We start from the raw sequence: 5,781 nt of genomic DNA on the forward strand, positions 1-5,781 counted from the left end.
CCACACTTTCCACATGTATTATTTACATTCTAGAAAGATCAAACACTTTCCCTAGATCCAAAAGAAGCCACTTGGGACCACATCTAAGGCTTCAACACCCTGTCTAGGCATGCACATGTGTCCGACTAATGGCATGCAAACCTGTGTGCATCATGTTTGAAGCTCGAAACCACTTTGTGAAGCTTCCAATGCATATATTTACACCTTTTGTGCATATACCCATGCATATACACACTAATTTCTACACACAAAAATTTGTCTATCATCATTACCCATCCTCTAGGCCAAGCATTTATGCTCAACCAAGAGGCTATTTGCATTTGAAACCACATTCCATTCAAAATTATTTCTTCAATCTCTAACCATTATTATGTAGCACAAACGTTCACCAAAAAAAATTTCCAGCTCATATGTGCCATTCGAAAAAACATGCTTCACTCTGTATGGCCCCAACCATTTGTTCCTCAACTTCTTTTGAAAAGTGAAATCCAAGCGAAAATCATACTTCATTACAAAGTCTCCCTCTTAATCTCTTTCTTTGGTATCATCTTATTCATTTCTCCATTCTTATCTATGCATGTTGAAGATAATAATCACTAGGTTTCTCTCTATTCATTTGCAACAACTCTAGAGAAAGAATTCTTTCCTGCAGCTTATCTTTATTCTCACCTTGCATTCTACACAACAACTTCAATGCATCCAATCGCACTTGTATAGGCATGAGAGCTTCCTTTCCATAAACAAGCTGGTACGGTGTAAAATGTGTAGACATTGTATTCGCAGTTCTTCAAGCCCACAAACACTTTTCCCAGTCTAGGTCACACTCCTTAGGATTCTCTCTAGCATACTTTGGTCTAGGTCCCACTCCTTAGGATACTCTCTAGCATACTCCATTGCAGCTTTCAACCAGTCCATTGCATTTTGGGTAGTAAGGAGAAGAATTTTTATACTGGATTTTTAATTTCTCCATGAGAGCACCAAAAGGTTTTCTACCAACCCTCTCCTAAACCCTAGTCCACAATAAAAAATGATAACCATAGGAGCTCCAAACCTACAACACACCTATCAGTACAAAAAAGAGGCCACTCTTCTTGCTATTACATCTTTTACCGCTCTTGCTTCTACCCACTTTATCAAATAGTTTACAGCCAAGGATATACTTTTGCCATTATTGGTCCTTTGCATCAGCCCTACAGCATCCACTCCTCACTTTGCAAATGCATAAAAATCCATTATTTCTTTTTGAGGCTCACTCAAAAGCTTCGATTTGCAAATACTTGGCATTCACGACACGACTTGCACCAAAAATAAGCATCTCTCGTCATGGAGGGCCAATAATAACCTGCTCTCAAAATGCAGAATACAACTTGGTCCTTCATACATACAAAGTGATTTCTGGTGAATTGTTGCGAAAGCCTCGTTTAACCAAATGATTGCGAGTTTTCTCATACCAAACACGAGGAGATTGCTTCAATCCATACAAAGATTTCTTACATTTGCACATTTTATCTTCTTGTCCTTTTATGACAAAACCATGAGATTGCGTTACATAAACTTTCTCAAATATATCACCATTCAAAAAATCAGTATCAATGTCTAATTGATGTACATCCCATCCAAAATGATCTACCAATGCACATAGAAAACACATAGTAATCATACGACAAGTGGAAACAAAAGTCTCTTCATATTCTATTTCTTTTTGTTGTGTATAACCTTTTGCAACAAATCGAGCCTTATAGCAATCAATCTCATCATCCGGCTTATGTTTCAACTTGTAAACCCACTTCATACCAATGGCCTTTTTACTAGGAGGAAAATCACATAAAGTCCATGCGTCATTTTTAAAAAGTGCATCATATTTTCATTGCATGGGATCCATACAATTTTGAAAATTTTTGTGCTTCATCAAAAGACAGAGGTTCCTCTACATCACGTAAACTAGAAATAGCCAAAGCATAACAATTTGATGCATAAGATGCATGGCGAGAAACTGAACGAGTATGACAAGAAAAAGTTGCATGCAATTTATTATCACGCAAAAGAAAAATGTGGAAAAGATTGACTCTTGACTATACATCGTGTCATCTCCGTAAGCGACCTGTTTTTCCTTTCAGTTACACCATTTTGTTGAGGTGTATATGGCACTGTACTTTGGTGTTTTTTCCCACAAATAGTCAAAAATGCATTAAACTCATGACACAAATACCCCCCCCCCCCCCAAATCTGAATGGAGGGTACCCATAGTACATTTAGAGACATTTTTAGACAAAGCCAAAAATTGCTTGAGGTACATAAACACTTCGGACTTAGCTTTAAGCGGATACAAATATGCATGCCTTGAGTAATCATCAATGAAAGTCACAAAGTTTAGGTAATTTCCCAAGGACAGGTTTGCATAGGCCCACAAAAATCACTATGCACAAGTTTCAATCTGCATGTAGCCCTAACTGAACCTTCCTTTGGAAACTTCAAATGTTGCATTTTACCCAAAACCACAAATTTCACAACAAGACCAAGTCTAGCAAGTGAAGATACAAACAAAAGGTTCTTTTTTACCCCAAATACATAAAGTGTATCAATAATTGTGAAAGAACTACCATTCATAGTAGTCAGCACAATCTTTCCAACTCCCTGGACCGGATAAGAGGTGTTGTTGTCACAAGTGACTGTATTCCTGTGAGGGACGGCCTCAAGAGAGGTAAACAAGTCACGATGAGAGGTAATGTGCTTTGTAGCACCACTATCAAAGTACCACACATGTGAATATGCAGCAACAACTCACATACATGCGTCATGGACACAAGGATCATAAGTGCATTCTGCAGTAAATGCTTGACTCTTGCAACAACAATGTGCATAATGCATCAAAATTGACAACTTCAGGATTTCCTTGGGTCATAAGTCTCCAAGTACTAGCAAAAGTTTGGTAAGAATATGGCAAAGTATCAAAAATAGTCTTCACAAAGGAACTATCATAAATGACTTTGCCTGTAGTAATAAGTTGCTTATTAATATCCTTCATACCAACAAGGAAAGTGTCCATGTCATCTTCCTCTTGCATAATCTTTGACTCCAGATCTTTACACAACAATGCAATTTTAGCCTCATTGTAACTTGCATATAGATAAGCCAGAATATCCCAAGCCTGTTGCAGATTTAGTTGAACAAATGTGAGAAGTAATAGTGCACTTCATAGATCATGCAATCAATGCATGACCCTACGCATCTGTAACATCCCAACAAGACTACTTAGCCATAGGTAAAACAACTCTAGTAGCAGCAACCCTGCCACCAAAACCTACATCCTCAACATCGCCTGTATCCACAGAATGAGGACATACATCAATGACCTGCACAACATTCCAAACTCCCTTTGACATAAGAACATGTTGCATCATGTAGGCCCACATTGGGTAATTGTCCCCATCCAATTTATCCTCATCAACAAACATCTTGAACACATATGTGTTGTGTGTTCTTTGCCGCACGTGTTGGAGGCTGGGAACTTGTCTGTGCACTGTGTGTGAGCCTCGTAAGGCTGCAAGCACACAACTAGACAATCCTAGCAAGCTCAAAGAAACAATGGTGTGTCACTCACTGCTCAATGCTTCCGTCGTGAAGGATCCTGTTCTCCGAAGAAGAAGGGGCCATCGCCAATCGCTGATGCCGCCGCAATGCTCTCTCTCTCTCTCTCTCTCTCTCTCTCTCTCTCTCTCTCTCTCTCTCTCTCTCTCAAGCATACACACACACACACACACACACACACACATACACACACCCGTGAGCACACTAAGGAGAAGAAGACAGAGATGGAGCAAGAGCACTTCTTAGCTTGCACCTCCAAGAATGAGGATTTTTAGGTCAAATGGACCTTTTATAAGATTTTGACCCATTCATACATGGGTGCTCATAGTGGCCGGTCGTTGCAAAACTACTGTAAAAATAAGATAAGTGGTGCGCCTCTCATCGTCGGCGATCACCTACACACCTATTGGACCAAAAAGCCCGGTCCATGGCTCAATCAAATAAATAATAAGGTGTCCATCCTTGAAGGTAACAGGGTGTCCGTGAGGGTTCACATGCCCCCCTTCCTGATGTAGATTCCGTCCTTAGAAGCTATTGAGATGAAGCTCGTTCGTCGAGGTCGAAGAGCATTTGAGGTTAAATGTCCTTAGCCTTTCTCAATCACTGCAAAATCAACCAAAATTGGCACAGTAATTGCATTCTCATATATAATTAAAAAGAATATGCAGTTGTAAGCACACAAATTGATTGGTAACAAAAAATTAAACAATCTGTTAGTAGTAAAACATTAAACTGTAATATAATCAAACGCATAAGCAATTGTAAAGGTAAAAAAATAAACTAGTATGGGGTTGCTAATTTAACGGTCGAAAGGCACTAGAGGTCAACCATTAATACCATGGACAAGCTTCTCAATTATCTTTGGTCAATTAAGCTGTTTAATCGCGAGAGCAAAGTATTTCATGTTTGAGGGCTGACTAGAGGCTATACTTCAAAGACCGTTTAGTTAAGCTATGATAAAAGGAATTTCTTATGAAATCATCACTTGAATTATTCCCTTTGTTTGAGCCCCCAAAGTTTTTTCACATTGATTCAATTTTTTATGTGTGTGCTTATTTTGTATGCCTTAGGCTTTTTGCTTTTCAAGGAAAAGCGCCAACACTGGGAACCTATAGGGCTCTAGTACCATAGGCAATACATGTGAGTGAAGTACCAAATTAAGATTTTACATTCTTGACACTTTTGTTTGTTTGTTTTTCATTGTTTTTCAATTTTGAACTTTGGGGGGTCATATGACATTGTTACGCTCCCAGGCTCATCACACTAGTAAACTCCCTTTATAAATCTTAAGCTAAAGGTCAATAAGGACTAAGCCCAATAGAAAGCTCTAGTACATAGCACACAATATTTCCTAAATTGGATTAAGAACCTAAAGTAACCATTGATTATTAGGAAGGCATTTCCCATGGTATTAAGGGAAGATATCTAATGCCTAGCTAGTATGATAAGACTGCTTGATTTGTAAACCTAGACAAGAGATGATGACAAAAAATTATATTGAATCTAATGTTTTAATACTAAATAAATGTGTTGAATATTGTGCTACCAATCATAGTTAAAGTTGACAAATATGGATGCTTAAAAAAAACAAGAGGTAATGCTAATGGACAAGAAACACATGTTTGTGTTGATGATCGCGCTCGATTCGAAGAGCAAACTAGACAAAGACTCAAAATCCCAACAATTACAATGCATTCCTACACACACTAGAAAACACAAGGAATACCTCTAGGAGGGACATCAATGGGAAGAGGCACCAACCGTTATTGAACACAATCAAAACAACATCAAGAACCCTAACCTAATTATTTTCATCCCCCTAGAGAGTCCAGGGAACAGGATATTGAATAGATGGGTGGGTAGCCCTAGGTCTAAACCCCTATCCTTGTCATTGTTGAGAAAACAAAGTCATCATCCATGAGACCATACGTGCCATCCGTGTAATCATGTAACTCTTCTTCATCATTAGAGGCACAAATGTTCACTAAGAAGGTCATTAGATGTCTATAGTCATCTTGGTCATCAAGAGGGTAAGCTTGTGCACTATTGATTGGGGGACTGGGAGTGTAACAACACAAAAACCAACTCTTAGTCCTGCCACTCAAGCCATAGTCCCTGAGATATCACCTCCTGAGGAAATAAAACCCAAAACATTGCATGTCCAAGAGGTTGAACCATATGTCCCTATAGCCC

Source organism: Adiantum capillus-veneris, chromosome 17 (genome assembly GCF_014529385.1).
Source record: "Adiantum capillus-veneris isolate H3 chromosome 17, ASM1452938v2, whole genome shotgun sequence".
Classification (NCBI taxonomy): domain Eukaryota; kingdom Viridiplantae; phylum Streptophyta; class Polypodiopsida; order Polypodiales; family Pteridaceae; genus Adiantum; species Adiantum capillus-veneris.